Below are 10,509 nucleotides of genomic sequence, written 5' to 3' on the forward strand. Positions count from 1 at the left end.
CGATCATCACTTACTGCTCGACCGTGAAATTTGCGTCGCTAGAGGCATAGCTGAGCTACGTGCAGGGAAAGCAAGGGTTATGCTCACGAACTTCAGCCCCGAATACAAGCACATTAACAAAGGCACCACGGTCGCCTACATCGACGAAATAGTACAAGCCAGCAGTGCGTTCGCCTTCACGGATTCCACTGCACCTGCAACGACGACTATAGTACCTGAACCAACTTTCGACGTCAATCAGAACCTTCCCAGGCACAAGAAAGAACAACTAAAGGCTCTGCTCCTGCAATACGAGGACTGCTTCTCGTCGTCGTCAAAAGTTCGACAAACCCCTGTCGCCAAGCACCGCATCATAACCGACGAAAATGTCCGGCCACTCCGTCAGAGCCCGTACCGAGTTTCGGCGCGCGAACGCGAGGCCATAAGGCAACAAGTCGACGAAATGCTACGCGACGACATCATCCAGCCGTCCAAGAGTCCGTGGGCGTCCCCCGTGGTGTTAGTGAAGAAGGATGGAACCCTATGCTTCTGCGTCGATTATCGTCGCCTCAACAAAATCACGAAGAAGGACGTATACCCCCTTCCACGGATTGACGACGCCTTGGATCGACTCTACAACGCAAAGTATATTTCGTCGATGGACCTCAAAACCGGCTACTGGCAAATCGAAGTCGACAAGAGGGACCGGGAGAAGACTGCGTTTATAACACCAGACGGACTGTTCGAGTTCAAGGTCATGCCGTTTGGTCTTTGCTCGGCGCCTGCCACTTTCCAACGTGTCATGGATACAGTACTGGCAGGCTTGAAGTGGCAGACTTGCCTCGTCTATTGGACGACGTCGTTGTGTTTGCCTCAAGCTTCGAGGCGCCTCTGGCGCCTTGAAACAGTTCTTCAAGCAATCAAGACCTCCGGACTCACGTTGAAGCCAGAAAAGTGCCGCTTCGCATATGAGGAGCTCTTGTTTTTGGGCCACGTCAACAAGTCTGGAGTGCGCCCCGACCCTCAGAAAACTGCGGCCATCTCCAGCTTTCCTCCGCCCGCTGACAAGAAGGCAGTGCGTAGATTTCTTGGACTGTGCGTCTATTACAGGCGCTTCGTCAAGAATTTTTCACGGATCGCTGAGCCACTGACGTATCTCACGAAGGCCGACGTCGAGTTCAAGTGGGAGACGCCGCAAGTCGAAGCATTTGAAGAACTGAAGCGACGCCTGCAATCGCCGCCAATACTTGCGCATTTCGACGAAAATGCCGATACCGAAGTCCACACCGACGCAAGCAGCGTAGGACTCGGCGCCGTGCTTGTGCAGAGGACTGACGGACTAGAAAGGGTTGTAAGTTACGCTAGCCGGTCGCTATCGAAGGCGGAAGCAAATTATTCCACAACAGAAAAGGATAGCCTCGCCATCATCTGGGCTACATCAAAGTTTCGCCGCTACCTCTATGGCAGGCCCTTTAAAGTTGTAAGCGACCACCACGCCTTGTGTTGGCTAGCTAACTTGAAGGATCCTTCAGGTCGCCTCGCACGATGGAGCCTGAGACTTCAAGCATTCGACATCACCGTCGTTTACAAATGCGGGCGAAAGCACGCTGCCACCGATTGTTTGTCTCGCGCCCCCGTCGAACCGCCGCCACAAGACGACCAGCATGACGACACTTTCTTGGGACCCATCAGTGCCGACGAATTCCCCGAACAACAGCGAGCAGACCCGGAACTAAGGAGCCTTGTAGACTACCTGGAAGGCAAGACCGTCATTGTGCCGAAGGCGTTCAGGCGAGGATTGGCATCGTTCTTCTTGCAAAACGACATTCTCCTAAAGAACTTCTCGCCTCTCCGAGCCAACTACCTCCTCGTGGTACCCTCAGCATTGCGTCCAGAGGTTCTGCAAGCTCTCCATGACGACCCAACGGCTGTACATCTCGGTTTTTCCCGCACTCTCGCGAGGATACAAGAATAATACTACTGGCCTCGCCTCTCTGCTGACGTCGCCCATTACGTAAGGACATGCCGAGACTGTCAGCGACGCAAAACACCGCCGACAAAGCCAGCCGGACTTCTACAGCCAATAGAGCCACCTCGCCGACCGTTCCAGCAGATCGGGATGGACTTACTGGGGCCTTTTCCGACGTCGACGTCCGGGAATAAATGGATCGTCGTCGCTACGGACTACCTCACCCGCTACGCCGAAACAAAAGCCTTGCCCAAAGGCAGTGCCGCCGAGGTAGCCCGATTCTTCGTTGAGAACATCCTCCTGCGTCACGGTGCCCCAGAAGTCCTCATCACCGACAGAGGTACGACCTTCACGGCTGAACTAACTCAAGCCATTCTGCGCGACAGCCAGACAAGCCATCGCCGGACCACCGCCTACCACCCGCAGACGAATGGCCTCACCGAGCGCCTAAATAAGACCATCGCGGACATGCTGGCAATGTACGTCGACGTCGAACACAAGACGTGGGATGCCATCCTTCCGTACGTGACCTTCGCATACAACACGGCCGTGCAAGAAACGACGCACATGGCGCCGTTCAACCTGGTCTACGGAAGGAACCCGGCGACGACGCTTGACGCCATGCTACCGGACGTCGCTGACGAAGAAAATCTCGACGTTGCCACCTATTTGCAGAGTGCCGAAGAAGGTCGACAGCTCGCCCGCCTGCGCATCAAGAACCAGCAGAGAACCGACAGCCGACACTACAATTTTCGACGACGCTACGTCGAGTACCAGCCCGGAGACCGTGTTTGGGTCTGGACTCCGATACGCCGACGAGGACTTAGCGAGAAGCTCTTACGTCGCTATTTCGGACCATATAAGATCATCCGACGTATTGGCGCACTGGACTATGAGGTCGTGCCAGACGGCATTTCGCAATCACAGCGGCGCCGCGCACGACCCGCAGTCATCCATGTGGTGCGTCTTAAGCCTTTCTACGCCCGCTGACGAACTTAGGTACTTTGTTACTTTATTTTTTTTCTTTATTACGCGTGGTTTTGTTTTCGCCTTCACATTTGTTTGTAGCATCGGGACGATGCTTTTTAAGGGGAGGGTATTGACACGTATACATGTTTATCTTTCACCGGTGGCCGCTTTCCACCGGCTAACAAATGTTAAACGTTATCGCTCGGCGCATGACGCGCCTGTATCGGAAGTTTCTAGGACGTTATCGATGCTTCTTTCCATTGCCTGTTTTCACCGACGCTTATGTTATCTGATTGCATGATTGACGCGAATTGTCTAGAACTTTCTGGAAGACACGCGGGCATCAGGGATTAATCTAGAACCTTAGATGACTGACTCAGGTATAAAAGCCGACGCGTTTCGCCGCTGATCAGATTTTCGACGATCGCCGACTGTGTTCGCCGCTATCGTTGTGCTTTGAGTGTACCTTGCTTTTGTGGGCCCAGGTTTGCCCATTAAACATCCAGTTTCGTCGTGCACAGTTTTACGACTGTTTTCTTCAGCGTCACTACTACGTGACAATAGCATTACATTTGCTAAATGTCTTGAGCATCGACAAGATCGAACGACCTACAGAACGCTGATTTGCGCACGGCAAGATATGTCAAGGACGGATGTGCTGGGCCAGGGAAGCTAAGAAACCGCCACAACAAACAGGTGAGAGCTCGGCAGGTAGGTGAACGGCCCCGAAGTCCACGCAAAAACAAATAGAGGAATGCTAGGCGCCGCCACGCCGTTCAAATATCAGGTGAATGTTGAAGAGTGCGACAGTGACTAACGTAACAGAAAATAATTTTAAGTATGGGGGGACCGCATAAGTCGTCAAGAACGAGACGAGAGAGCGTCTCGTCGTCGTCACTGCCCGATCGCTCAACACCAGACGACCGTGGCCAGTAGCCTAGCTGAGGCTCACCTACCCTGTCTGCTAACTTGGATTTCTCATAAACAAATGAAATATAGTTTCATTAATTTATTCACTTTCTCTTCAGAATAAGCTGCAAGTGTAAACCTTGCGCCCACGTTCATCTCCTGCGTGCACACTCGTTGAAATCTGGCGCACGCACGTATGAAGAGGGGGAGGCGATATGAAGGCGAGCGCGGCACGCAGTCGCGTGACTTCACTAGGGACATCTCCGCCTCGCAAATCTAGGGAAGCGCACAAGACGAGATCTGGCAACACTGGTGTGTTCTGGTGGGGATTTAGTCGCTCCCTGCTGGCTCGGCCCCATCCAAAATCTCTTCACTAGATCTCTTCCTCGCCTCTTGTCAGCCATTTAGACAAGAAAAACCGCTGAGTGTAGGCAATGTTATTGGGTTTGAAAGCGAACGAAGGTGACCTCCTCTAAACGAGGAGATTGTTTGATTGGGTTGGTTTGACAACGCTGTGGGTCACCGCCCGATGCTTGCGTCGGTGGTTACGTAAATTTGCCGTCAAAAGATTGGAATAAAACAGGTTGGAATAGCTTTACGTTATAGCGCCCCTGATTTTGTATTTCGCAACAGGGGGCCGACCCCGGCTGCAGTGCAGTGCCGGGACGACCCATGGCGTCGCGTTACAAAAATGGAGTTAATATCATAAGACCCATCATAGGGTCGTATAAGATATTAAGCTGATAAGAACAGATACTATACAAAGAGAAGTTTATTGTCAAGTACTCATCTATAGAAGACTAACACAGTTGCGCATCATATATACATTTGCTTGAAGTCTATTTACATTTGCTTAATGTGTGACACTAATTTAGCTGATAAGAACAGATACTATACAAAGAGAAGTTTATTGTCATGTACTCACTTATACAAGACTAACACTGTTGTGCATCATATATTTGCTTAAAATCTATCTACATTTGCTTAATGTGTAACACTAATTCATATTTATTTCGCAACACTTCGGCTGTGAAATTTTTCTGTGTCCTAACATACATGCATTTGCAGCTTACATACATGTTACTTGAGTCCTCTTTTGCGAAGCGGGGGGGGGGGGGGGGGGCGATACATCAACCCCGCTTTAAACATCTGCAGGTTGTTTTAGCTCCTTATACGAACACTATATTGTAACGATGTTGAGGAACACAGGTTAAGAAAGCAACGATATTTAATAAGGGCGAACCTGTGCGCACGACTAAATGTCACTGCGGTCGTGAAGAATGCCCGGCAGATGTAGATGTAGATGTAGAGCCTTGAAGTTACTGGTAGTCGCGTTCTAAAACTGGCGTCCAACCGTCTTCTTTCTTCTCGAGTACTGCCTCGTGCGCGTGGCGCATGCGAGCCGGGTCCAACCGGGTGCTCGTGCCACGAAGATCGCTGCCTGTTGCTGCTGAACAACACCACGGAACGGCGTGCACATTGTCAAATACGAAGGGCGCGCAACTTGAATGTGGCCAAGTTGTCGCGGCATTATCCCCCTCCTTAACGCATCGGCCCGATGCGTGAGAGAACGTAGTGGTTCCTGTGAGTTCTCACGTTTTTTTTTTTTTTTCATCATCTCTCGTGGTAGGGTTTCATGCGGACGATATGTACAACTTCCATGGGGTTGCGCCGTCTTGAGCTCTCGTGTCCCGCGGATTTCACTTCGTAAGTGACGTCGCTTATACGACGAAGTATTTCGTAAGGGCCGAAGTAACGGCAGAGAAGCTTTTCCGACAGTCCACGGCGTCGCACTGGGGCCCACACCCACACCTTGTCACCGGGCTGATAATGCGCATCACTACGTCGCTGGTTGTACCGGCAGGAGTCTATGCGTTGTTGGCGGCGTATTCGGTACCTTGCCATCTGTCGTGCCTCCTCGGATCTTTGCAAGAAATCATCTAGGTCAGATGAGTTATTGCTTTCTTCGTCTAACGGCAACATAGCATCCAAAGTTGTGGTTACTGCTCGGCCGAAAACAAGTTCAAATTGGGCAACTCGTGTTGTTTCTTGAACTGCCGTATTATATGCGAAGGTGATGTACGGCAAAATTTCGTCCCACAGCCTATGTTCAACATCGACATACATCGAACGCATGTCAGCCAGTGTTCTGTTGAGGCGTTCAGTTAAACCGTTTGTCTGCGGGTGGTACGCCGTAGTTCTCCTGTGATCAGTATGTGTCATTTGCAACAAGCATTTCATTAGGTCCGCAGTAAAGGCTGTTCCACGATCGGTAATAACAACTGTGGGAGCGCCATGCCTGAGCACGATATTGTTGACAAAGAATTTTGCAACTTCGAGAGCCGTTGCACAGTACAGGGAATCAGTTTCTGCGTAACGGGTCAGATAGTCCGTGGCCACAACTATCCACTTTTTGCCTAAAGATGATGTTGGGAAGGGAGGTCCATACCCACTTGTTGGAATGGGGCTTTTGGTGGCTCTATTGCCTGGAGGAGGCCTGCCGGTTTTACGGACGGAGTCTTGCGCCTTTGGCACTCGCGACAAGTCTTGACATAGTGCTGTACGGATGCTAATAACTTAGGCCAGTATAGTACTTGAGACGAATCCTGGCGAATGTACGGCTCACGCCCATGTGTCCAGATGAGGGTTCATCGTGACATGTATGCAAAATTTCTTCTCGCATAGCTGTGGGTACGACAAGTAAAAACTTTGTCTCGCTGTTTTCGAAGTTTCTCTTGTAGAGGACACTTCCTCGCAGACAGAACGAGGATAGCCCTCTAGAGAAAATACGCGGGAGTTGAACGTCGAGTCCCTCCAGGCGCTGTATCAGTGGTAGCAATTCCGGGTCATCTCGTTGTTGAGCTATTTGTGACGCGTCAACAATACCAAGGAACGGGAAATCCTCTTCTTCTGACACAGTTGTCTCGTCTGGGGCGCGTGACAAACAGTCGGCATCGCTGTGTTTCCGGATCGGTATACGACAGTAATATCGTGCTCTTGCAGCCTAATGCTCCATCTTGCTAGTCGCCCGGATGGATCCTTGAGATTCGCCAGCCAGCAAATCGAATGGTGATCAATGACTGCTCTGAATGGTCTACCGTAGAGGTAGGGTCGAAATTTACATATTGCCCAAATGACTGCAAGACACTCTTTCTCGGTTGCCGAGTAGTTTGCCTCTGCTTTCGAGAGCTTACGGCTGGCATAAGCAATTACTTTCTCCTGGCCGTTCTTCCACTGCAAGAGTATGGCACCGAGGCCGACGTTACTCGCATCGGTATGAACTTCAGTGTCGGCTGTCTCATCAAAATGGGCAAATATTGGAGAAGCTTGCAGGCGTTTCCTTAACTCGTCAAAGGCGTCTTGTTCGCTTTTCCACATGAAAAGTACATCTTCTCTTGTTAGTATTGTAAGGGGCTCAGCAATCTTTGAAAAGTTTTCCACAAATCTTCTGTAGTATGCGCATAAACCCAAAAAACGTCGCTCTGACTTTTTGTCTGTGGGTTTCGGGAACCTCGCAACGGCTGCTGTCTTTTCCGGATCTGGCCGAACGCCTTCAGCACTGATGACGTGTCCGAGAAACCGAACTTCATCGAAGCCGCATTGGCATTTTTCCGGCTTAATTGTCAACTCTGCTGCGCGAATAGCTTCTAATACTAGTCGCAGTCGCTCTAGATGTTGGTCAAATGTTGCGGAAAATACAACCACATCATCTAAATACACTAAGCACGACTGCCATTTCAATCCTGCGAGCACAGTGTCCATCATTCGCTGGAACGTTGCAGGCGCGGAAGAGAGGCTGAATGGGAGCGCTTTAAATTCGTAGAGGCCGTCAGGGGTTACGAATGCTGTCTTTTCACGGTTGCGCTCATCCACCTCTATTTGCCAATAACCACTCTTGAGATCCAGGGATGAGAAAAACTTTGCACATCTGAGCCGATCTAACGTATCGTCGATACGAGGAAGGGGTATACATCCCGCTTAGTTACGCTGTTCAATTTACGGTAGTCGACGCAGAATCGAAGTGTGTTATCTTTTTTCTTAACGAGCACTACGGGAGACGCTCATGGACTGCTGGAAGGCTGAATAATGTCATCTGAAAGCATCTCCTCAACTTGCTTCTTGATGATCTCCCTTTCTTTTGGTGAAACTCGATACGGGTGCTGGCATACCGGTCTTGTGGCGTCCTCTGTTATGATTCGGTGCTTTGCAACGGACGTGTGCCGTACCTTCGATGAAGTAGAGAAGCAGTCAGAAAAATAATTTATCAGGGCATGTATCTGTTTCTTTTGGGCTTCCGGGAGTCTTGGGTTGACGGTAATTGATCTGTCGGCACTGCAGGTTCCTGGCAAAGCAGTTGACGTTGTCGTTAGGCTGCATAATTCGGTCGCTACACAGAACTCGTAGAAAAAGGCAATAGCTGTTCCTTGTGCGATGTGTTGGAATTCATTTCCAAAATTCGTAAGTGCGACATTTGCACGGCCATTGCTTAAGTGCACAAGACCCCGAGCCACGCAAATACCTTTGTTCAAAAAGAGCTCTATGTTTCCATCCGCTATGCCTTCACGGTCGCAAAATGTTTGATTCTCCACAAGAACCATTATACTGCAGCGTGGCGGCACGGTTACATCATCATCAACGACGCGTAGTGCAGCAAGACGTCGCTCCTCCGATTCTTCCACAGGTATAGCTTGTTTTGTCGAGAAAGACACACTGGACCGACGTAGGTTAATTATGGCGCCGTTAGCTTGTAGAAGATACATTCCCAATATAAGTTCCCGTGAACATTCTGGCAGTAAAATAAAGTCAGAAACATAAGTGAAGCCTTTTATCGTAAGTATTGCGGTGCATCGGCCAAGGGGCGTAATAAGATGACCGCCGGCCGTGCGTATCTGCGGTCCATTCCACTGCGTCACAACTTTTTTCAGGTTCTTCGCCATCTTGAAGCTTATCACCGAATAATCAGCGCCGGTGTCGACTAAGGCATTCAGCTCGCATCCGTCTATTATCAACCGCAAATCTGATGTAATCGTTTCGTTCCTGCATCTGTTTACTGGAATTATCTCGTCATCGCACTGGAACCGTGTTGGAGGATCTTCGAAACTCTGGTTATCAGCGGCCTCACCTACACAGGTCGCTTGCTTCAGTTTTCCTGGTGTGGAATTGGTGAACGACGCCTAGGCAATCTTGGAGACGGGCGTGGGCTGGGCTGTCGGTAGCGCATGGGCGACGGTGACTGTGATTGATGTTGGCGAGGAGCAATGGGGCTTTGGCGCGTGGACAAGTATTCTTCTATCTGTGCTGGCCGTTCACCGTTTCGAGGGCATGGTGCACTTAAGGGAAAACCTCTTAATCCAGCTTGGCGGTACGGGCAGAACCTATACAGGTGACCTGCTTCTCCGCAGTGAAAACACAGAGGTCTGCGCTCGTCACGCCAGACGTCGCTTTTCCGGGACCTTTGTTCCACAAAACGAGGTGCACTACGTGCTGGAGGTGGATAGGCAGCCGGTGGTTCCAGCAAACGAGGTGCACTGCGTACTGTCGACGGGTAGGGAACGGTCGTGGCAACTGCTTCACTACTGTGTACCGCGGGTTGCCTGAGTACGTCGGCGTACGTAGGGGTACGCCGCATCGGCTGTGGCTGACACTGTGGATCCCTTATGACCTGCCTCAGTTCCTCCCGGACAACGTCGACGATAGATAGTGCAGTTGGAGTCTGAGGTGTCTGTAACTTGTTGAGCTCTTCCTTGATCACTGAACGGATGAGCTCCCGCAGGGCTTCAAGGTCGTTCGGCATGCCTCCAGAGAAGACATGGGCAGGTGCACAGCTTGCCTCCCGGTTGTATTGCCGAGCCCGCTGTTCCAGCGTCTTTTCGATGGTCGTTGCTTCGGTTCGGAACTCTGCGACCGTGCGCGGTGGGTTGCGGACGAGAACTGCGAAGAGTTCTTGCTTAACCCCCCGCATGAGGTGGCGCAGCTTCTTATCTTCACTCATGGTGGGATCAGCACGCTTGAACAGGCGGGACATGTCCTCGATGTACATCGCCACGTTCTCGTTTGTGAGCTGGTTCCTAGCTTGAAGGGCAATTTCCGCCTTTTCTTTACGATCCGTGCTGGCGTATGTTGCTAGCAGTTGTCGAAATTCCTCCCAAGTCGACAAAGAGGGTTCGTGGTTCTCATACCACGTTCTTGCGAAGTCCTCCAAAGCGAAATATACGTTACGGAGCTTCTGTCCTTCATTCCATTCATTAAAGCTTGCCACTCTCTCGAAGAGTTCCAACCAGTCTTACACGTCTTCGAACAAGTCGCCGTGGAATGTTGGCGGCTTGCGAGGTTGGCTTACGACCAGCTGTGCCGGTGTTACCTGGCTAGTCATTGTGGCGGCGTCCGTTGTCCGAGTTTCCCTTGGCGTTAAGAGAAGAGGGCCGAATTCGGGCGAGTCACCTCGAAGACGGCGGCTGGTCCGCTGGTGCACAGGTGTCAGTTACACGGGATGGACTCGCTGGTGGTCGGGGCTACGCTGACTTTCGTTCGTGGGGCTTCGACTCATACCCCGCACCTCCACCAGAAATGTAACGATGTTGAGGAACACGGGTTAAGAAGACAACGATATTTAATAAGGGCGAACCTGTGCCCACGACTAAAAGTCACTGCGGTCGTGAAGAATGCCCGGCAGCCGCGTTCTA

At 51.0% G+C, this 10,509-nt stretch overlaps 1 pseudogene; it reads right to left on the bottom strand.

The window, feature by feature from the left end:
- Positions 1 to 4,453: 4,453 nt before the first annotated feature.
- On the bottom strand, positions 4,454 to 4,600 carry LOC119465467 (U2 spliceosomal RNA; annotated as a pseudogene).
- Positions 4,601 to 10,509: the final 5,909 nt, after the last annotated feature.

The sequence above is a fragment of the Dermacentor silvarum genome, chromosome 9 (genome assembly GCF_013339745.2).
Source record: "Dermacentor silvarum isolate Dsil-2018 chromosome 9, BIME_Dsil_1.4, whole genome shotgun sequence".
In the NCBI taxonomy this organism is placed as follows: domain Eukaryota; kingdom Metazoa; phylum Arthropoda; class Arachnida; order Ixodida; family Ixodidae; genus Dermacentor; species Dermacentor silvarum.